The sequence below is a fragment of the Andrena cerasifolii genome, chromosome 4 (assembly GCF_050908995.1).
Source record: "Andrena cerasifolii isolate SP2316 chromosome 4, iyAndCera1_principal, whole genome shotgun sequence".
Lineage (NCBI taxonomy): Eukaryota > Metazoa > Arthropoda > Insecta > Hymenoptera > Andrenidae > Andrena > Andrena cerasifolii.
In genome coordinates, this window is record NC_135121.1 from 18,157,167 (window position 1) to 18,180,180 (window position 23,014).

Here is a 23,014-nt window from a genome sequence, read left to right on the forward strand (position 1 = left end):
CAAATTTTATAATAACTATTTTTGCCGAAGAACTGATAGATAACGAGATATTCGCGAAAAATTGTTTTTATTTACCTTCAGTCCTCTGTAAAATTTGCAGCATGTTGTTTAAAACGACGAAGTAAAGCCCAAAATGTAGCTTACTGGGAATTATTCTCCAGGCAAATCCTAATTTCACTTGACTATAAATGAAACTCTTTGGGTAGACAACGCGGGATCGTGACAAGAATATATTGCCAGGGAATTCGTTCGACTATCTCCATTCCCCTTTCGCCAACGAATATTCCTACAGTTAGTTCCTTCCTCTGTTACTTATATCAAAACGCGAGCTGCCATGGTGCTCAAACAAACGGGCCATTACGAGGGCGACCAGCGGCGCAACGATGAAACCGTTATTGATATTGGCCGTGCCGGATTCCGCGAACGTAATCCGCAGCGGAACAGTAAGGGTGGTAGCGATAAAGGGATCAAGCTCGTTTTTACGAGCTCAAGGGGCACTTTGCGAGCCAATGTGTAGCCAACCTTAAGTTTTCACGGAATAGCGCCGGTAACGTATGAGCACGGCATGAACTCGCCCAGCGGATCTGCTCGATAATCGCTATCGTTGCGGCAGTCGGTTCCCCAACAGAAGAAGCTCTGCGGAAGCATCAAGAGTGGGTTTTACTAACGCTCAATTGCGAGAAGCGTATCGAGTCACCTAAATCTTTTCAGTCCAGACCAGTTAAGGAAGCTCCACTTGTCCCTATTCAAAGAAATAGATAAGAGTGCATAGTTCGCCTGATTCCCAACGCAACTGCGCCCTGATAAGCGCGATCAAATAGACAATAACTTCAGCTGAAAGATTAACGGCGAAAAACCGAAATCTAAATACCTCGATCTAGGTTTTTCCTTCATCCCCGAGATAAATCGCCCTTTTGCACGTACGATTGAACTTAACTGGAACGTGACCGCGATCCTAGAAGCAAAGGGAAGCTGCAATTCAGAAAAGATAGGGAGGATGAGAGGGTGGGACGGGGTAACGAAAGAATTCCGCCGATAGGTGAAACGCCTGATAGGAAAACGGAATTTCCTATTAAGCGCTATGCATACGAATCCCCCATGGATCCCATGTTCCAGATAATCAACACTTAACAAGCAAATGAAACAGCTCGGAATGAAGGGAATGTCTATTATACTGGTGAATTGCAATTTGAGAAAACGTCCGCTGCAGCGGTGAAACGAAACGATTTTATACCATTTAAACTAAAAGATGCACAAATACGGTACGTTTAATGCTTCACTTTATTGATTCCAATCGCCCAATCGCCTGATCAATTATCATCCAAATGATTCAAATCCGCTTAGACCGATCCCCGCGAGGAAATCTTTCCTAAGAAAGCTCTTCGGGCAGACGCGTTTCCCGGAGAAGCTAGCAGCGCTCTTCGTGCAATCAACGACCTTAGGACCCCAAAGGTGAAGCAGAGTCAGAGAAGCTTCTGCCCGCGGGAGACGGGGGGAAATAAAACGGGCAACCAAAAACCGCCAATTCCGGGCCGGGAGGGGTGTGCCCCGTTCATCCTCAGGATAAATCACCCCTCTCCGAGAATTTGGAGTTGAAGTTCGCCCGCGAATCTCGAGGCTGGGTGGAGAAAGAAGTCGCAGTTCCGGAAGGGAAAGGGCTAACAGGAGACCGGGCCAGCCGCATTACGGGAAAAAGCGAAGGGGGTTCGCATACCTTCCACCGACTGCAAATAAAGGCTCGCTTCCCGCTCCTTCGCCCGTTATCTCAGGCGTATAATCTAAAGCAGGCCGTAAAAGCGTCTATACGAATCCTAGCGCTCTATCGACGCGCGCGAGCGCGCCTCTGGGTCCGGAACGGTCCGGGGGAATACGTGTTTGGTGTGGTTATGCTCCAAAGCGAACACGCGGGATCGTTTCTATGCCCCGGCCGCCCCACAATTACGAACACAACCGGTGGATAAGCGATTTTTCGCCGGAGATAAAACGCGGAATAATCGATCCTTTCCCATCCCACATCGATCCCCTGGCCCGCGTCTAACTGAACCGCTCATCGTTCCGGCTGTGCGCGCCAAGCTGGTCGTGGACGAAGTCTTTGAACGGCTAACGAACGCATTTCGATGCTGGCGTCGAGTAGCCGATAATTCCAGATAACGATTAAATCTCGCATTAATATCGTTGCACCCTTGGCTGGACAGACTGTCGGATGTAAACTTTCGGGCTGAGAAAGTGTGCCACGTGTATAGACGTGGAGCGCGTGGAGCGTAAAGAAACTCGGGTTAACTCGAGCGCGCCAGGCCAAGTTAAACTATGTATGTTAGTTGGCTTGCTTAACCGCCGCTGCGCTTGCTTTTTGAAAGGGATTTTTGGGGGATGCGGGCAAGAGTTTCCAATGGCCAGTTGGTTGAACCGTACTAGCAAACGCAGAAACTGGCGCATATCTATTTCCGATGTTGCTGCGTGCTTCTGAACTAGCGCGCGTACTCGCAACACATGTGACGCCGGTGGAGGACCGCCGCGGATATTCGAGCCACGTAGGAAACCTCTACTTAACTATCCATTAAATACGAGCAACCGCCATACGGCGTGCAGGGCCCCGGGAGCAGCGTAGACCAAATCCACGGTAATCTAGGGAAAATTTCATGGCCGGTAAAAACCGTCGTGCCGGTGCGGTGTAACGATCAATACCGCACGTACGCGCGTAAAACTCCCTGCTGACCAGCCGCAAGGGAGCGACATCCGTCGAAACCAGGGGCTGCGATACGTCTGGAACTGGTCGTAAAGAGTCGCCGCGTTGTCGCTTGACGAACGTCCAGAAACGTCTCTAATTCGAGATTCAGGGAAATGGCCGCGCTAGGACACGCGTCATTTGCATCCCCGAATAATCTCCCCATGAATTGGACCGTTGCGGCGTCCTTCCACCGCTACAATTCGGTTCGAGTGTCAATCACGGGTATCTCTTTTCCATATATGCTCGCTAGCTGCCAAAGATTCTCAGGGGTTCGAATTTACGAACGTGTAACTTCTATGTGTAACCCTGGAACCATGAATCACTGGTGCGCGATATTTGCTAGCGTTGTCGGCTTGGAAGTGTGCGCCGAGTTTGAACGATAGCGGAGTAGGGATTTATACAATTGTATAATCTATCGATCTATCAAATTCAAAGGAGATTAGTCGATGAGCTAACAGAACGCACAAAAGAAGACCCCACTGAATATTTCGTCGCTTTCCCTGTGTATACTGAATACTTTGCGGATGTCGCTGAATATTATTATAATTAAAACTACGCGGAAAGTTGTTACAACTGCTGATGACCAATTACTCACTAAACTCCAATCATCAGGTGTCAGCAGTGTTCCCGGAACAATAGGGGAAGCCTCGCATAGAAAACGCATTTCAAGCATCGATCATGGCAATTACCCCAGAACCCAGTAACCAGCAGTCATTCCATAGTGAATTAATTACAATCGTTGGACCGTTGCGTATAGATAATTTCGATAATGGTTAACTGACGCGGAGCCACGGGAGCGTGGCGGAGGCCTTTTAAATTTATTACGATTCGATCGCTCGTGATGAATGTATACCGAGGCTAATTAATTTCCCGTAAACACGTAACACACGATGCGAGCCCGAAGAAAGCGCATTGTAGAAATGGGACTAATTACACGCGTTAATTATCAATTAGAACAGAACAGCGAGCGCCGGCTTGGGAGCGTTAAAAATATTTCGCTCTAATTACCAGACCCGAAGTGTCGCCGTCGGGGATGGGAAGATCGATCGGGTCACGCTGGACCCGGCCGCCGGGAGTAAAAACGTCGAAGGCCAAGATCTATTAGTTTTATAGATCGCTGGCGAATGGGGCGAAGCTGCACGGCGGCCGATCTACGAGCCGCAGGAATTATCCGATACGAAATTACGAGTAGATGGGTATCGATGTCGATGACAAATTAGCCGTCTCCGGCGATTAAACGACCCTCCTTCCTTTGACGCAAATTGCCTCGTTAATCTGGTATTAAATCGCGGTATAAATAATCGCGACCTTTCCACCACCCCCGGCGCCCCATTCGAGGAGAGTCGAATTTTTACGAGATAATGGGAACACGCCCGGATGGAATCCTTTATGCGAGTATAATGGACGCGCGTGAGCGCGCCAGCCTCCGTCGCCGTTCAACTTGACCAACGAGACTGAAGGAGCCAGGGCTTCTGGGCAGTTTGAAAATTCTTCCTTCGCTCCGGCAATATAAACAGCCACTATCGATCGCGAGCCATCCTTTTATTATCACGGCAGCCACTTCCCTTAAAAACGCGGGATTAAGGTCCAAGGAGCTTCAGCGCGGTAAAAAAAAAAGAAACGCTGCTGCACGGTTTACAACGGCGCGCGGCGGCCATTTTTCTTAATCGTTCCGACAACGACGGCCACAAAAGCATCGCGGGGGGACCAAAGAAAAAGGTAGGAGGCCTCCGCGGCGACGTTTCTGGCTCGCACAAAGCGGCGTCAAAGAGAAACGCGCGAAGGTAAATTCCTTTCATTCTAATTAACAGCCGGGAACAGAGAGGAGCCGGGAACAGAGAGGAGCCGGGCGACGAAGGTGCAGCCCTGAAAGATTCATCCATCTTTTTGACATTCCCGCGAGCGGCCGGCTCCTCGAAGGGAAAATTTTCCTGGGCGCAGGAAAGAGCCGGGGCCGGGCTGTGTAATCGATCGACATGGCCGCCCACATCTGGGTCGCGACTTTTTCTCTAATTACTTGCGGCTTTGAGAGTGGTAGTGGCAGCCAACCAGGCCGCAGCGCCGATGCAACTTTTCTACACGCCTGGGCCAACCCTCCTCTCCCCCTCGTTCCCCGCCATCCCCTTCGCAGGTCCTCGTTTTTTTTTTCACAAATCAAAGTTGAACTCGTCGCGGCAGGCACGTCGGCGTAATCTCGATCGAAATCAAGGATCAAAGGTCGCCGCTGCTTCCTTGCTATTTCGCGAAGCAGCAAGTCTGTTAGTCGGCTAATTAATTATCGTTCGCCCGCTTCCTCGCTTCCGCGCGCGGATATCGAAAAGAGTTTTGTAACGAGCGGGGCAGACTTTCTTTCCGAATGGTCCACGGTATCCGGCGCGTGTACAGGACGCCTCAAAGATGTTGGCCGAGGTTGTAGTCGAAGCGAAACAGTTGCACGTGGAGTTTGAGTAGACGGGGTGAGTTTACTCTGGATGCACGAATGGTTCATGAAAAGAGTAAGTACAACGTAACGTGAGAATAACATGGTGACGGTGAACTGCAATGATTATTCTACGATTTGGATAGTGTGTCTTTATGGAAACTGCTCCCAGTGAATGGTCAAGCAGAATAGATAGAAAACAGGTTCACAGAAGGACTTTTGGTGCAATCAACTCGTGCCGAACTATTCGACCAGCCCGTTTGAAACGCCCTGTAGATACACGCCCGACACGATGATTACCTTCCTAGGGGAAGCTTTCCAGGCGATCTATCTATCGTCCTCGGCGACGTCCCGCCGTAAAGCGTTTTTCGGATCAATTACGCGAATTCGCAGTAGTAGCAATTACTTCTGCAGCCGGGCTGATGATGGACGTGATCGTGATTCCGCGAAAATCTCGCTCGTTCAAGGAACCAATCCCTCCCTGCCTCCGACCCCTGGCCCGTGAGCACCGCTCCTGCTTTTCCTCCGCGTGGCCTTTTTTTCCTCGCTAATTGCATCCGGTCTTTGAAGCTAAGTTTGCGAACAGGCGCTCGGCCCGTCGGGGATGAAAGAAAGCAGGAACGGGCGCAGATCGAGGCGGAGGAGGGTGGACGGGAGCGCGCAAAGGTGACGCGGACGGGACGAGCGGATAGGTAGATAGCCGAGTAAAGAGATGGATGAATGAGAGGGGGGGGAGCGGCGACGAAGGCGGGATGTCGGGGTGGAAGGCGGAAAAGGGAAGTAGATCGAAGACGGGGCGAAAGGGAAAATTCACCGGAAGCGAGGGAAACGCACGGCGACAGAGAGGATCAGATATGGCGGGGGGCGAGAGAGAGAGAGGGTAGATGGGAATCGATTGGATGTAGCGGTCGGACAGAAACGCCGAAGTATATTGGCACAATCAGTTCCTGGCACGTTACTACTTGTCGAACTGATTGTAACCTAAGAGCAGGCGTGGTACGCGCGGGCGCGCACACAGGCGCGTACACACCGGCATGTATTCCCGTAATAAGTCGAATTCCGTGGATCCATCGTATCGTGGCCAGCAGCGGAATTAACGTGATTAAAAACGGTAGTTGCGACCCCACACGCCCCGGCATCGATTTGGTTGAAATTTCTGTGGTTTTACGACGCGACGTCCCCGAACTAAAGTCCGACGGGATTACAGAGATCGCTGGTCGGTGGATAGCTCTCGATTCAGGGCAAATTCTATTAAGAATAAGGGATGCATCGGAGAGTAATCTTATTCTACGGAGGCTACGAGATTTCTTGCGCACCCGAGAATCGCGGTAATTCGTTACTGGTTCGGCAAGATTTATCTACGGAAATTAGATAAGTACGTAGGGTGACCGTACCTAATATCGCCACTCGTTATATCTCGCAAAGTAAGCACTAAAATTTATCGCTTGTGCGCTGAATTTGTACCTAAGCATATGTAGGAAGACACACTGTAATTGCAGCGTCATGTCATCAACAATTACAGAAAGGGAAGTATTTTAGTGAATCTTAATAGTGTACAAATTTATTGGGCTGCCACAATTTTACATCACATTCGGAGAAGGTAAGTCTAATAATTCTGCGAATGCAAGAATATCTACTAAAATACCTAATTGATGAAATCGATTTAATTTTGTTTCGTAATGAAAATTGCGTGTTTTTTTAGCAGTATGCGTGTTCTCAATACCGCCTACCGGAGAACAATGGTTTCGATGTAATGTTTGTTACAGGTGGGGTCACGAAAATTGTGGAGCAACCGAAATAAACTTTATTTGCCCAATATGTACATCCAAACGTAACAAATAAAATATTTTAAAATTCCTATTTCTATATTTTTGTAATAAAAATAAAATCAATGATTGATAAAAAAAAAACATTTATGGAGCAAGAAATAATAAAAGCACATGTGGAACTGACTTTAAAAACTCATATATACATGAATTAATCAATATTTCTTGAGTAGGCGATGTTAGGTACACTTTTTTAGGACCCGATTTTTGCATATCTTACGTTTTTTAATTCCTAATTAAAAATTTGTAGCTTTCGACGATTAACTTATGTTATATGAAAGATGAATAATTTCTCTTTGCTTTGAAACGAAATGCATGCAAAAATATAAATTATTATTCAATTGATAGCGATTTAACTTTTGCTAGGCGATATTAGGTACCGTCACCTTACCTATATCATATCGGCATTAACGTTGAGCCTTGAATTAGCCCAATATATTCTGTAGTAGAGTTTATAATCTCGAAAAGCTTCTAGGTACATTTTAGATGAAATAACGTTCTTTCCCTTTGATATCCAAGCTAGTTACGCGATCGTCAAGTGCTGTTTAAAGATGATTTTGCACAGAAGAACGGGGAATATGCACGCCACGAGCAAGACGCATTGATGATCGATACAGTAAGATGAACGAGGATGAGAGACTATTTTTCCAGCGTAAAGATGAATCTCCGCGTGTAGGTAAATCAATTTCCTGTCGTGCAGCAGGGCCTCTTAAAGGAAGGACAAGTCGTTACGTTTTTTAGAATGCTTCCCCGAAATCAATTTCCTTCCGTTGATGAAAAACTCTGCGGCTCCAGTCGCGATACTTCCTTTACGGCCTGTCTATATGAATCACGATGTCGAGAACACAGAAGGGAAGCATCAGCCTTTGCGTACAATTTTTAATACCGCCTTTCATCAGTATTATCAGCTAATATCGATGAAATTACAGTGAAAAGTCCAGTTCATATTCGATCAAGATATACAATTTCTATAACTTCTGCTCCGCTTCTACACTATTACTATTACTAATAATACCATCACCAATAATATCACTAATGCTATCACTAATACTATCACTAATGCTATCACTAATACTATCACTAATACTATCACTAATACTATCACTAATACTATCACTAATACAATCACTAATACTATCACTAATACTATCACTAATACTATCACTAATACTATCACTAATACTATCACTAATACTATCACTAATACTATCACTAATAATATCACTAATACTATCACTAATACTATCACTAATACCATCGCTAATACTATCACTAATACTATCACTAATACTATCACTAATGCTATCACTAATACTATTGCCTAGCATTGCAAATAGTCGACTCCCCAGACGTAGTCACATCTAGGGCAGGGAGATTGCAAAACAAAAAAGGGGTGCGCCTGAAAAAAGTGCAGGGAGCCGTCGATATCGTTGCTCGCGGGTAACCCGCCTGTGCGTCTGTCAGGCGGGTCGAAAGCGCGACGGATATCGATGGTCTCTCGATGCTCGAAACCCGCTGAACGAGTACACGGGCAACGCGGCGCGGGACCACTGCCGCGTGTACCAACGGAGGCTACGCGAAGGATCGCTTATCGTGAATTGCGACGATGCGTTATCCCGAACAGCGGCGCGACGACAAGAGCTACGGCACACGCAGTGCACGCTGACCAGAGGGTGGTCGTCGATGTGTGTACAACTCCGATCGTCTCAACGACGCATTGTTCCACTGAGGCACAGGGTTCCGGGTGGCCAATAGAACACGCGATAACACGACATTCATACGCGGCAAACCACTGTTACGCTATTTGCCCTGCCCTGTGGCTGCTGCAGGAGCAAGCATGGCAGCAGCGTTCACAGAAACGCTGACGATTAAACGCTGACCAGACACAAAGAACTACTCTTTACTCATCCTGGCCTGCCTGATTTACTCTGAGTTCGTATTTTCTGGGATCCAGGAATGCCGTTGGATTAGGTGCTATGCAACAGCAACGTGTAGGTATCAGGGGTGAAAGAAATGCAGTGAGATCGTGGATGTAGCGGGGGCTGAAGACGGTGGTGGTGCTACAGTATCAAGAGTCAAGAGCCTGAGAACTCGTTTGGTACACTTTCAAGACACTCGCATGTCAAAGGACTGAGAACACCGAGGTGTAATGTGTAATAAAAAGCACATTCTGCAGCTTGTGCCTTGAAAAGAGTTACTTAATACACCCGTTGTGAGTCTCATGTGCCACGTTATAAACCTTCTACCTGCAGTATCGTTTAATAATACAGGTACAAGTTCCTGAGAGGTTGTCCTGAAGACAGAGACAGCGATCTGGATGCAAGAAGGGAGAACTCCTGTCGGATCGTAACCAGAGGCGTGGAGAAAAAAAAGGGGAATTGTGACGACGATCGAAGGTTTCAGGAACAACGCTCATTCGTTATCGAAGTAGCGATGCAGCAGAAAAAGGAGCGGCCGTGGAAAACAATTAATCGCTGGAAAATACTCTTCACGTCACTCGACGCAGGCCGGCAGAGTTACACGCATACGCGCTCGCGATGGCTAGTAGCCGTTGGCTGTAGGGGTTGAAGGAGGCGAGGGGGACGATGTACCGGACAATGGAAGGGCTAACAATGCCCAGCATGAGGCGAGTGCCGAGACAATGCACCGTGGTTGGTTGCTCCCCGCCGCGATCCCTAAATCAACGTTCAACATATAATAAAACGGCGACGCGAGGAGGCCGGGACTTTAATGAATCGTGATTTTCTTTCAACGTCGCCGCTCTCGCTCACCCCTTCTGTTCCCAGCTCCTGCTCCCAGACCTCTAGCACCCGGCGTCGTCTTTTGACAGTGTCAAAGGCAGGCGAGCATCGCGCGAAACGATCGCCAGATAATTGCCGGGGATGAAAGGGGAAAGCGGGCGATGTCCGAGGACCTTTGATATTAGACTCGGAGATAAACTCGTGTGAAACTGATTTATGGAACAGCGATCTGACTGATCTAGCTTCTGGGAACACAGATAATTAGCAAATGTTTGGATCAAGTCCTCTGCGTTATCAGTGCTCCCTAAAAACTAGCGAACTCATCCGAACCTCCATGAATTGTTCAACCATAAAATTGCCAGAAACTGTCTATGCCGACGATCTCGTCGTTCGAGCGGCAAGTACGCAAGTAGAATGCGCGCGGCGCGTACCAGCCGATGGTCATAAACACTCCGCGAACGCGTTCAAGTTTCATGCCCTGCAGCGTTTCCAGACGTCGGTTAGAAAAGCGTGTAGGTAGGTTTTCGCGGTAACTACGAGCGAGGGAGCTGTTACGATCAAACAGGGAGGGGGCACCGTGAATTCGCGGCGGCGAACGAGCGCGGAAGTTATAACTCGATACTACGGGAACAAAGGAAGGGCGAGGACCGAAGAGCCTTTGACTGGAGGAATTACCTACGCGCTGGTAAGTCGGGAATGGAATAAACATGCAGACACGGCTCCAGAAATGGAGATGTTCGGGCGCGGTGCAGCCGGATGAAGCTCGGTCGAACAGAGAGCCGGGGAACCATCGGTTCTCGCGATCGAAAACGACCCGCGTCTATCGATCGACCCACGACTTCTATACGCGCACATTGCCAGAGGATTTGCTTCTCCGCGAATAGACGTTCTCCGGGATTAATTCGCGCAACATAATCGGGTTACAACATCTGTGAGACGTAAATGCTTAGTTACAAGAGCTTAACCAGTTGATTGGGGCAGACCGGCGATAGGCTTTGACTAGCTCTGCGCGTCGGTTAGCTACGGTGAGTAATGCCCGATGCAATTTCACTTACGATGGACATGTGATTTCTCTGTGCACCGAATGGAAACCTGAATCGATCACGGCCAACCGTTTTTGCTAACGATCATCGACCGGCAAATGTTCGGGCGGATTTCAAACGTAAGAACGAAGGTCCAGAGAGAGAGCACAAAGTAGAAGAGCCTGGGAGTGGCTGTGTTTACCGCGTCGACGCCTCCACGAGCCCTAAGATACCGATCTTCGGTGGTGCGATTAAGACATCGCGGCGAACGGGAGGGCTATCAACGCCGCAGGGCCTAGTTCTGCGGGCACGCTTACAGAAAGTCAGGTGAGCAGAAAGGCCGAGCCACCTCCGTCGGGAAGTAAGAGGAGCAGGCAGTATTACGCGGAGCGTGATAGCGCAAGGAGAAACAGAAACGACGGTGCCGCGAGACCTAAGGGTCGGCGGTGCCAGTGGTAAAGCTGGGTGCAGAGTCAGACTGGAACACCGGGGAAGAGTTCTGCTTCTCTATCGTCGAGCGAACAGCACCTACCATCCGTGTACTCGCTTAAGCCCGTCTTACAAGGAGCCGGCAGATAGAAAGAAGGGAAAATGAAAGGGAGGAGCGTGAGGAGAAATGGAGAGCGGAGTGAAGCGAGAGGAACGGAGAATCGAGAGAAAGATAGAACGCAAAACATCCGAGAACTGCGTGGCGCCTCCCACAAGTTTCGTCCTATTCCGGGCTTTTCCTTTTTCACCCTGCCGCTGCCTTTACCTCGGAGCCGGGACGTCGACGTCGAGAACTTTTCAGGAATCTATATATGTGCCCCCTTTGAAACGTACGTACGCGTGCTGGGAGCCTGCGGGAGAATAAGGCTGGATTGGCTTCGTGGAAAGGATTTCGTGGAATTCGAATTAGAAACGAAATGTCGCGGGGGCTTCCAGCCACGGCTTCCACCTCTATTGACTCTATCGAGAGGGAGGGCGCTCAGAGGACGGAGGGAAACAGCACGGAGGAAACCTCTAGGTAGGGGTGACGTGGCGGGAATATTAATGCGCCCGCGTTATGACGTTCCGCGAGTCGAGCAAATTACCGTAATACGACGTTACGTTGCTGCACAGGTCTCCACCGCGTGACAAATAGAATCCGTGCCCCTCTTTTTCGCCACCCCCTCGCGGCTCTCCGCCTCGGTTGGGCCACGATTTTGCTCGAGTGCGCGCTCGTTTTCCGTCGCGAAAGGAAAAGTGTGTACAGGCTTTTAGCGGCGGTGACGCGTACCCGCCGTGCCATTTTACCCCGCCCAGCGCGGGAAACACGTGAAAGAAATATTTTCTTTCCCGGCACGAATGAAAAGCGATACATAGAATTCAAGGTTCAGGATAATTTCAGCGGGTTACGAGGTTGGCTGGTATCAGGGGTAAGTTGTATGAACGGGGGTGAAAAATTCATGGATAAAGGCTCTTCCTAATAAACAACCACGGGGCGCAGAATATATCAAGGGAAGCACGTATAAACAGTCAACATATTCCCTAGTAATTACACGCCTCCCATATCGGAAACGCCAACTGCTCGTCGGGCAAATACGATCTTTAATTAAGCATATTGCGAACCGCCAAATAATTATTCTGCATAATCGATGAAATTTTACCATCTGATTACCAGACGCAGTCGATTCCATTTCGAGGTCCCGGCTGTCGCGTGGACGAGCCGGTGTTTGTCTGTGAAAAGACACCGTGTAAAAGGGTGCTCGTTAACGATGCATCGTTGCACGCGGCTGGTTGTTAACCAACGCTCTGGCACCGTCTGAATGAAAGACTTTTGAAAAGTTATGAATGGCGGCCTACTACGACCATATAACTCTTTCAAGCCGTTACCGTATCACCACGTAAACAACGAAAGATCTCGAGCTCAGGCCACAGGTGTCCTCGAGGATGCAACCGATACAGCATTCGGTATTCGTGAATGTCGAGTGGTTTGCGAGACAAAGCGGGTAGCGAGCCATCGAGAAGCAAGGGGTGGAGGCGAGAAGAAAGAAGAAGAAGAACTCGACGGGGTTGGTAGGTGTGTTCCAAATTCCTCTTCCACGTTCTCGTAGAACTCTTTCTCCGAATTCTTGTCGAAATCCCTCCAGGTCTGTATGGGAATTGGTTATTCGATCGGCAAAATGCTTCCGAGTCGGTTCGACGCACTCTGAACACGATGGAAACGGAAAGTAAACACTGACGATACAGAGCAAAGGGTGCTGTTAAGTTATTTTTTCAGAGAATATTTCTGGAGGAGTTAATACACCGTGGAATACACAAGTGTGATGTCGTACGCGTATACCAGCGTAATCTCCAACGCGTTCGATAAACCGAGCCAAGATTTACGACCCTCTCCGAACTTCTATAAAGATATATGCACTTCTGCTCCATAAATTTCTGGGAAACTTCCAACGATCATAGTAAGCCAAAAGAATTAGAAACAATATCAAGCTGAAAATTCATCAGATCATAAAAGTACAATTAATTTCTTCTGTCTAACGAACCATCCTGGTAGTCAGGAAATAACCATCGTTGAAGGTATTGCTGCAAAAATAGCCAAGCTCTAGCTGGAACTTTTTGCAGCCACTTTGCCACATTTACCACGAGACTGTAAAAGCATAAACTTCCATATGGAAAGCATTCGACGCAGCTGCGTAACGCAACGAAACGATTGCCAAAGGGGAACACGAAACACTAAGACTGTGAATAAAAATGTTCCAATGATACCTGCGTTGTTCATTCGGAAGACGAAAGCTATTACGAATTTCGCTGTCGCTGTTGCTCGACTTATTGGGCTAGTAATAATACAAATTGAGCCCCACTATAACAATCATTCGTACGGCACTCTCTAAAGCTTCGCCAACAGTGTCTGTCTCGACAGCGTGTTTTCGCCGATTCTAAATTCATCGTTTGTCACGATTCAGGGGCAATGAGGGGCCGACCGTGCATCGAACTATTTGTCGCCTGTGTTCGCGTTAATTCGCCGAAAGTGTGCGTCTTGGGAACGTCCTGCAGCCGCTTCGCGCTAATTACGAAAATTAAACGAGCCACCTTGGTAAAATACGGCCGGCTATTTGTAAACGAGCCTTCGTAAAGATAACTTTGCAACAGCTGTATTTAACGCGAGCTTGCGATATTTATAACCTTCTATTAATTTTTCATGCGCAATTTAAGCAGCCATGTACTCGTGAAGGATGCTGTGAAAAATTATAATGATATTCAGGTGTGCTCTTTTATCTTCATCCATTCATTGTTTCTCCCCCTCTGTACGTAACATGTTTCTAGGGGATTTAATTTCGAAAATCATGATGCTCCTGTTGAGATATGGTGCAGCTTTTAAAATAGGATTTTGTTTGTAATTTCACAGACCGCTAGATATTTCTTAATTAGTTGCTCGCTGTTTACGCGTTTAAAATGTCAGTTACGTAGGAATGTTTGCGCTTTTTAATGCGTGAAATTTAAATATCATCGCTGACGCAACCGGCGCCCTGTGATAATTCCATTGGTAGAGTTCGATACCCGTGTCTCCGTTCGATATGTTCTCCGATTCGGCGTACCAGGCGGGGTCGAATTTACGACAAGCAGAAAGGATAACCGGTAATACGAATAGAGACGGATGTAGCTTGTTAGGGGATGAATGAAAGTTGTCAAGACGGTCCAATTAATGTCAACTCTTCGGGCCGAGTTTACAGTAGCTTACAACCAGTCCCAACTACCCCTATACTCCGCAACCCCCTTTCCTACTCGAGCATTATAAGCTTTTACCACATTTCACTGAAATACCGATCTCCGTGTTTCCCTCGTCCCGTTCCTCCCCAATTCCCTCCTCTTCTTTGACTACCTTCTCATTCTTCTGACGGCTGCACGTCCGCAAATTCGCGCTAGCGATTCAATAAACGTTTGAAAAGAGAGGGACGCAGAAAATGTCTCGAGAAATGACCCAGTCATTTCAGCATTCCAAGTGTCACTAGGAGCCCTCCTAGGCGGTGAATATTTAAAAAAAATTCTAAATCTTGTTTCACAACTCTCGCCGAACTGAGGAGAAACGAAAGCGGAACTGTTCCTTCGTACTCGAAACATGAAAGCACGTTACAAACACTCGCCACTGCATCAAAACAGGCGGACAAACACACGCGTGAGCGTACTAAAGCGGAAGCTGTATCTTTATGGAGAGTATATTCTCCGGGACACGTATTAACGCGCGTTAACAGCGTGTATCCCCCGCGTCAGGTTTACGAACGCTTCCCCGCGCGTCCCTGATAAAAGTCGAAAGTGGTAGCGTACACCACCGGACGAGGTTTATAGAGTAAGGGGAAAGACCGTTATTAAGGGCACGCTTTGTGTTATCTTGCGCAGTCCTGAGACCGCGAGACAGAGATGCCGCCCTTATCGGTGGGTCTTCTTACGCGCTGGACATCGTGGAAGTGGCGTCTGGCAAAGGATAACGCGAAAGTAAGTTCGTCAGAGCGTGTGATAACTTTCCCATGGCCTCGGACAACTTTGGCCCGGCGGCTCGCATAATATTATTTTTTCACCGCCGCGGGATTACACGCCGAAGCAGCAGGACCCGTCCGTGGGGTTTTTGCAGCGGGTTACCGTGCCACTGTCAGCTGGAGAATCTCGCACGGTGCTGTAATTTGCAGGCACACTCGCTCCGATCGCATAAATATTGATGGTCCCCAGAGCCGCTAGAGAAAATTGCAGCACGGAATACTAATCTGCGCCGTGGCGGTGTTTCACGGGTTTTCTTCCCTTGCTAATTGCTCGGTGGACCGTGTGCGACGGTGAATGCTTTCTAACAGAATGGAATACCTATTTATCGATACTATCTAAACAGTTGGGCACTCACAAACCGCGTGGGCGAACATTCCTGAAGCTAGTCTATGTAAATAGCAATAAATTGTTCAAGCGAAGGGAGGGTCCCGAAATGAAGACTTCTCTGCTTTGAAAATCACGCGGATAGCGCGGCACGCTTTAAACCACATTCGGGAATCCAACGGAGACAGTCGCCCGGAGAGATTTGATAGGAATGATATTGGCAGCAAACAAGATCCTCTGCTAGAAATCGTTTTTCGCGAATAAGAAGGGCTTTTATGGGCTTGCTGAGTCAGGCAGGGCGCATAAACGAGATGGGCGGTACCTGGCAGCCGAATATACTACCTTCCTCCCTTAAATCCTGTACCGGCTCGAGGAGAAGGAGAGGCGCTCGTTCGTGTCCAATCCGCGTGTGTGCGTGTTAAAGCACCCATACAGACGGCCGAACACCCTCACGTACACCGGCGCAGACGTGTACAGGCCGGGCCAAAATACGATCACTAATCAACGGGACCGACATTTCCGGGCATAGTTTCCGGTGGCGTTCAAATAACATCTTGGAAGGAGCATCGATCCGTACACGAGCCAACGATCCACGAAATAACTTCCATGTTATTCCAGCGGCAAAGCAACGAGGTTTGGCCGGTGTACACGGGCCAGCGTAAAAATTTCGTTACATTTTTTATGGCTCGATCGAAAACCAGACGTTGCTTTATGAAAAGTCGCCGCGAATCCCTTACACCAGTCGAATACTTAATCCCTACGTTAAAGCGAATTCAAACGCTATGGGAAGAAACTGCGTTGCTTTTATATACAGCGACATGTCCCTTGCCTAACAAGGAAAGATCTGGAGCTCGGAGATTCAAAATATTCTGAGACTTTGTGAATATGTAGGGGATTTCCTCCTGATTGCAACGCAATTTTTGTTTGTTGCCGACGTTCACTCTAAGGGGGTGAAATTGACCCCTTAAATTCCGGCTATTTTCCGATTTTGCGTTATAACTCGTGAACTGTAAGAACGGTATGTTACCGAATGATAGTTCTAATCAAAAGAAGTATCTTTTGTCTTGAAACTTTCTTCTATCTCTTAACAGATTGCGAGATACAAAATAATATCGGAAAATAGCCGGATTTTCAGGGGTTAATTTTACCCCCTCAGAGTGAATTTGAGCAGCAAACAAAAATTGCGTTGTAATCAGGAGCAAATCCCCTACATATTCGCAAAGTTTCGGAATTTTTTGAATCTCCGGGTTCGGGATCTTCCCTTGTAAGATTAGTTAAATGAGTAGCCATTCAACTTGCGTTGCCAATTGACGAACGGGTGCAGAAATTTGTACTAAAAGTTCGCAATGGCAGTCGAGATGCCGAGATGCCTTTGTCGACTTCCAGCATCATTAATTGATTAAACGGTGTTATTTCGTCCAGCTTCATTACCGTCAGAGACCGTCGCGGGTGCTGCAGGGTCTTGTTCCGTTCTAATGCACGCGTGCTCGCGCGGCTTTCTATTATGCATTCTTTTCCATTATGCAAATTCCCGGCTATTATGCAAATAACAGAGCTCTCCTTTGGCGGCCGCGCAAGAAAGATATGTATTTAAACGGGAGAACCGCGGGGTCGCGCGTTCGACGATGTCACCGAACCCATCCACCCCTGTCTTCGACGCGGCGTTTCGCGACGAAAGAGGGAGAAGGCGAAGAAGAAAGAAGGAAGGGAAGGAAAGGGAGAGAGAGATAAAATATCCGGCGTTTCGCACTCGGTGAAAGGGATAAATTGCCTCGAGAGTATTTCGTCGCCAGGCAAAGATCGAGGGTGCGGGACGAGATAAAAGGCGCGAAAGGAGCCATCGATATTAATCCGTCGACGCGGAACTTGTCGCTTAAAAACTCCTACCGGCCGGCGTGTTTCGTTTCATTTTTAATGAACACCCACGGAGGCTGGCCGTGAAACGAATTTCTTGGCATGAGAAACTTTTAAAAAAGTTATTACCGCGAAGCCGGGCCCTCGTAATCCGCGACCCCCGGAATAGGAGATCGCTGTTGAAAAATTCAGCGCGTCTACTCGCGACTACTTCTTCGCCTCCTTACGTCTGGCAGGGTGACCCGACCCTTAAAGATTTCTCCGTCTCTTCCCCCAGCCATTCTTCTCTCCCTTTCCCATTTCCATTTCCCTATCTCTCGCCAACCTCCCCCTCCACCCACCCACCCCCCACCCCCCGCCCTCTACCTGTGTTCTTTTTTTCTCTGTTATCGTTTAATCGAGTACGGACCCGTCGATTGCACTCGCGTGTGCCGACCGGCGTGTCGCGGTGAAAGAATTTATCGGTCCGCCGCGATGGCCGCAACTAAATTTGCGTTCACGGTTGGCCAGATAAATGCGGTGCCACCGTCGCTTTTGTTAGCCGACGGAATAATATAGTTGCGCGCTTGTGCGCGCATATGGAAGGGGGGCGCGTGTATCGACGGCCCACCCGCATGCATCATTTATACGTATAATATAGGTACACCGGCGGAAGCGCGTGCGTTTCTGCCTGTATAGTTGGCCCGCAAACTACTGGATGATTGACCAGCGCCGGAGAACAATAGGCTGTCGCGCGACGCCGCTGAAATATACTGGTCGAACGAGGTGAAAAAATGGGGAGGGAAAAGGGCGAGAGGGGCCCGTTCGGCGGGACAGAATTTTCCGCTGGCGAAGAGCGCGAAGGGAGGGAAAACAGCGGGTCGTGCAACGGTGAATTTGAATTAGTTTGCTCGTCCACAAAATGGCGGAGCTGTGCAACAATTGGGGATGTCAGGCAGGGGGATGCTTTCGAAAAGGTGGTGACACAATGAAGGTTCGTAATGAATCATTGCCGAAGGGTGAACGGAGCTTGAGGGTGAGGGAGATTCGATCTCAGGTTAGTGTCTTGTTACTGTGCGTTTGCGTTCTTGTAACTAGCAAAATTTCGGCATCCGTGTGCCAGTAATGATCGAGTGAAAGTGAGGTGAAACGCTGAGTGTTACGAGCTGCCATTTTCCTCTGCGTCGTCTGTTTTCAAGCGACGTCCCCAGTTTCTTCCAGGCCCACCATCCATCGCGTAAATGCGCAGGGAGACGCATACACAGGGTGTCACGGGCACGAACGCCGGCTGTATACCTACCTGCACACGAATTCGGCGAGCACGAAATTCAGACAAGCAGGCGCAGACATCCCCTCGCGTTAAGGCGTCTCTGCGTCGTCGGGGCTCGGTCTCCGTATCTCAGAAATCTCTGCCTCTACTTAGCATTTATCTCTGGAATTAGGTTAGCTACGAGGCCTCTGCCGCGACGGTTTTTCCCGTGGTACGAGCCTTTCGCGTGGCGCGGGTGGCTGGGGACCACGGTACACGAGTGAATTTAAACGCGACCCCTCGTGTAATTCTCGGGTCTTTCGTTTCTTCGGCGGAGACGAGGCTTTCCTTAAAGCCGATAAAATAGAGCGCGTTGAACTTGAAATGAGTACAGAAGGGAGAAGCTGTCGCTGAAGCTGCGCGAGCAACGAAGATGCATTGGACGTTTCTGTAATTCCTATGGTAAACCGAAGAAGACCGTTGCTTCTGCATGCATAACCAACCGAGAACAGGAAAGGTGAACGAATTATCGTTCTATTCTTCATTTCGCTGGCTATCGATTCCACGCTGCGCTCTTCTACATATGCATCTTTTCTCCAACCACAGTGGAAATTATTATCACTAGTCAGACATAAAATCGCGAGGTATCGCCAACTCTATTTCTAGCTCTAGAAATGCAGGAACGTTGAATTTGACGGGTTTTGAAATAGATAAACTGTCAGCCCTGCTCCCTGCTTTCCGCGCCACATTCCAAGACACCCCTGGAAACAGCGTTCAACGCAGGACAGATCCAACGGAGGCGTTAATTGTACTTCTGGATTGGGATGCCTATAAAATTGCACTATAAGCCGAGCCAGCATATAACTGCAATTAATTAGAAATGCAACAGGTGACCGTCACTGCAGCGAAAGTAATTGAATCCCCGCGAGATCGCTCGGAAAAATTGCGTCACTTCCAGCGAGGGGGCACGATGATCGTGGCACGTCGTATTAGAAAACTGCTAGGGAAGCCGAGTCGCGACCCGAGAATTTCCTCTGTCGTGCTTATACTAAGTACCTCGTTCGAGTAACCAACTACGTGAAAACTACGCTTATGTCGAAGAAGGAGAAAAGCAGGAGGCGAAGGGAAATAGAATGAAAGTACGTACGGGCACCTTGTACCCACGGGGCCGAAGTTTAATCTCGTAAACGTATAAAAAGTTTAGCGAGCCACGCTGCCAGATAATATTACGCGGTCGGAAGTTAGAATAAGGGCGATGCAAATTGAAGAGGCTGAAGTGAACGGGATAGTCAAGATGAATTCGTAAGCTGGGGGAAGCCAAAAGCGCGATAAAGATTAACGTACAGCCTGTTTGTGCAGAGGAAGTTGTTACTCGTCGATTTCGCACTTTCTTTCGATGATTAAACACTGTAAATGAACGGAGGAAAGGGAATGGTGGACTAACTATTAATATAATATGACTAATTATTAATTCTAGCCTAGGTGGGAAAGGTAGAAGAATGAATCCTAAAAATCGTAACTGGGTGGTCACGTTTTCCATGTGGCTTAGTTGAAATTCATCTTCAAAGTGATTACGAGCTATTGACACATGGTCGTAACTTCCCAGGACCTGAATGAAGAGACAAAAGAAATGATACAACAAGTTCTGATGAATCTACATACATCTAAGAAACCCAAGATAATGAAGTTTATAACGATACAACCATCGCGAAAATTTAGATAGCATATGTGCACCCTGCGTGACAAAATAAACTTGCACTTGGTGTACTTCAGCATTGGTTACAGCTGCTCCTCCCCCGAAGAAAGCAAACTGAGAGAAGCGCCGCGCCTAGTGTCGGCTGTAGTTTATGCCTCTGCATTAACATAGAAAATACGAATTGTCCCAAGTTTTCCTCGGCCGTTCTTCTCCCAGCCAGCGCGTTAACAGTTACGGTATCGTTTTCTTGCGACAGTAAAGCCAGCAAATTTTACCGTTTACCTCGTAACCGTAACCTGTTCCTACTCCACGGCTGCTGTTGATCTCCGCGCGGCAGCATAGAAGAGTAGAGACAAAGGAAGTGTCGGAAGTCTCGAAGCATCCGCCACGACAATGCACAGTTTCCTGCAGTTTCCTTGGACCCCTGAGTCGGGCCCATAGAAACCGACTTAAAGAGCTAGAGCGCGAGATGAGACTACCACGAGACGCTGCGAACCTTTGCTTGCGAGATACAAACGGTTGCAAAGTGGTACAAAAAGATGCATCTACTGTTTTCGGACCTCTGCCCTAAGATTCGTCATCCTAATGACGATGATGACACTATTGCTGCTGGGAATATCAAGCTTTCCCTGCTAGACAAGAGTAATTAATTCAGGGTACAAGGAAGTCTAAGCTACAATCGGTGCCTTCGAAGAATAACGTCTTCGTCTTCTGAATTAACATAGAGTGGAGCTTAAAAGTTAATCAAAAATTCAATACTTTTTGTATAAGTCTTACTCCTCTACTAAAATTTCTAGCGTTCCATGCCCTTCCATATAATTATCGTGCACGTTGAAAACTTCACCATCATTGACCTACCCCCAAATATAGATCAATTGTGTTCATATTCTGCTCGTTTTTATATTTTATAAAAATACTAAATTGAGATGGTAAGATCAAATTTTCATAGTTGAAATATTAAGCTCCACCCTAATTAACAGATGGATGCATAGATACAAGAACTGTGCTCTCTAAAATTAGGGAGCTGGTTGGCTTTGGTACGACTGCTGTGTCAAACAGCAGAACTTGTAAACGTGTTTTCTGGATCTTGAGTCGTGTGTTTAGCATCAATAATAATACATCCTGTTCCGTGCAGGTGCGCAGCTGCATCTAGGAAAACAACGTCTCCTTTGCCTGCCGTGTTTCAGGTGTTTTGAGCAAGAAATTTGAATGCGCGCCGGTGGCGCGAAATAGAGAACGAGGCTGCGAGTATTCCTGGAGAGCGCACAGCGAAAGATGAGATCGTCTCTCGACGCACGCTGCACGGCGGAGAACGTAATGATTAAGACACTCAATTTCTCAGCCGTTCCAGTGTCACAAGACGGTAATAACAACGGGCATAGTAATGGTAAACTTGGAAGATCGTCTATCCACGACCCCTCTTTCCTTTCATCTTATATAGGAATAACGACGAGCAAGTCGACTTTAATGTCTGCCTAACTTTAATATCACGGACCGTCATTTACCTTCCTCGTTAATGATTCACCCATTAAGACCAATTCTCGACAAAGAGGCGGCAGCAACTTCAAAGACCCGGGATCAGACAACGGCGGAGCCGTGATTACGTAAGAACTAACGTTCTTAAGCTTCTATCTTCGTCTTTTAGTCTCGAATACGAGATTCAACCTCGTCCTCTAGGTCGAAACTCTGCTTGGTTTGGTGACAAGAGTGAGAGTTGCGTCTGCGCTTTATGTAATACTAAATACATGCTCAGAGAAGGAACTTGGAATTGTCTATCTCTCTATCAGGACATCCAGAAAATCATGACTGTTCCTTGGAAGAGCGTGGCAACCACTAATAACTGAAAAAGCAAGTGATTAAGCTGAACGTACTAATTGTAAGTCCATGATTTGGTTTCTCAGCACCTTTTGTTAGCTCTGATGCAAAAATAGAAGAAGCAAACTTTGAAGCTTAATCTCTTAAATCTCTTCATAAGCAACAGCGAATACTACGTGCGTTTTACAGTAATTTGTGAATTAGACTGGATTATTCGTACCTGTTCTTGGCATCGAATCGTACAATACGCCCCGTGGCAGGTACTTTCGCGTAAAATGAAACGTCTCTCGGATTTTCTTTTTGAAATATCCTTTATAAATCTCGAAGAAATGGCATGGGTCTATGGAAGCCTGTCAATGCCGAGGACACAGACAGATTGCACTCCTACGTTTTTACGAACGTGTTCACATCTGGGATTTTATTCGAGGGCAGCCTAACGTACAGTTTCCTCAGACCCAATACGACTTAATAAAAATCTTAACGTTCCTGGATAATAACGAACCGAAGGACGAAATACGTCTTAATACCGTGAAAAGAAACGTACGCAAGTATATCACTGGCCAACTCGATATAGGACTCGGCAAGCAGCTCCCTTCACGTACAAGACTTTCGTTACAAGAACTTTCTTCACCCTTTTAAGCCCGTTACATACTAGCAAGTCGATACACCACCACACGAGCAAGCCAGAACTTTAGATATCTTTATCAACCTTCTGAAAAGTTTCCACGAGAAGTATACCATGCTTGAAACTAAATTACCGAGCACATACTCCTATTCGCAACTTCATTGTTCAGAATTTATCTGCGGTAACTGTGTTATGGCGTAGTTCGTTCAAGATCAGGTGAGAAGGGGCGATCAGAAAAC

At 47.7% G+C, this 23,014-nt stretch overlaps 1 protein-coding gene and 1 long non-coding RNA gene across 5 annotated transcripts in view; one reads left to right on the forward strand and one right to left on the reverse strand.

Annotated features, from left to right (window-relative positions):
- Window positions 1-23,014, reverse strand: part of LOC143368432 (uncharacterized) — a 539,066-nt gene that overhangs the window by 488,190 nt on the left and 27,862 nt on the right. The gene's annotated exons all lie outside the window — the stretch shown is intronic.
- On the forward strand, window positions 6,534-7,004 carry LOC143368457 (uncharacterized). The gene is made up of 2 exons (XR_013085238.1): window positions 6,534-6,747; window positions 6,850-7,004. It is a non-coding gene; the product is annotated as an uncharacterized LOC143368457 (long non-coding RNA).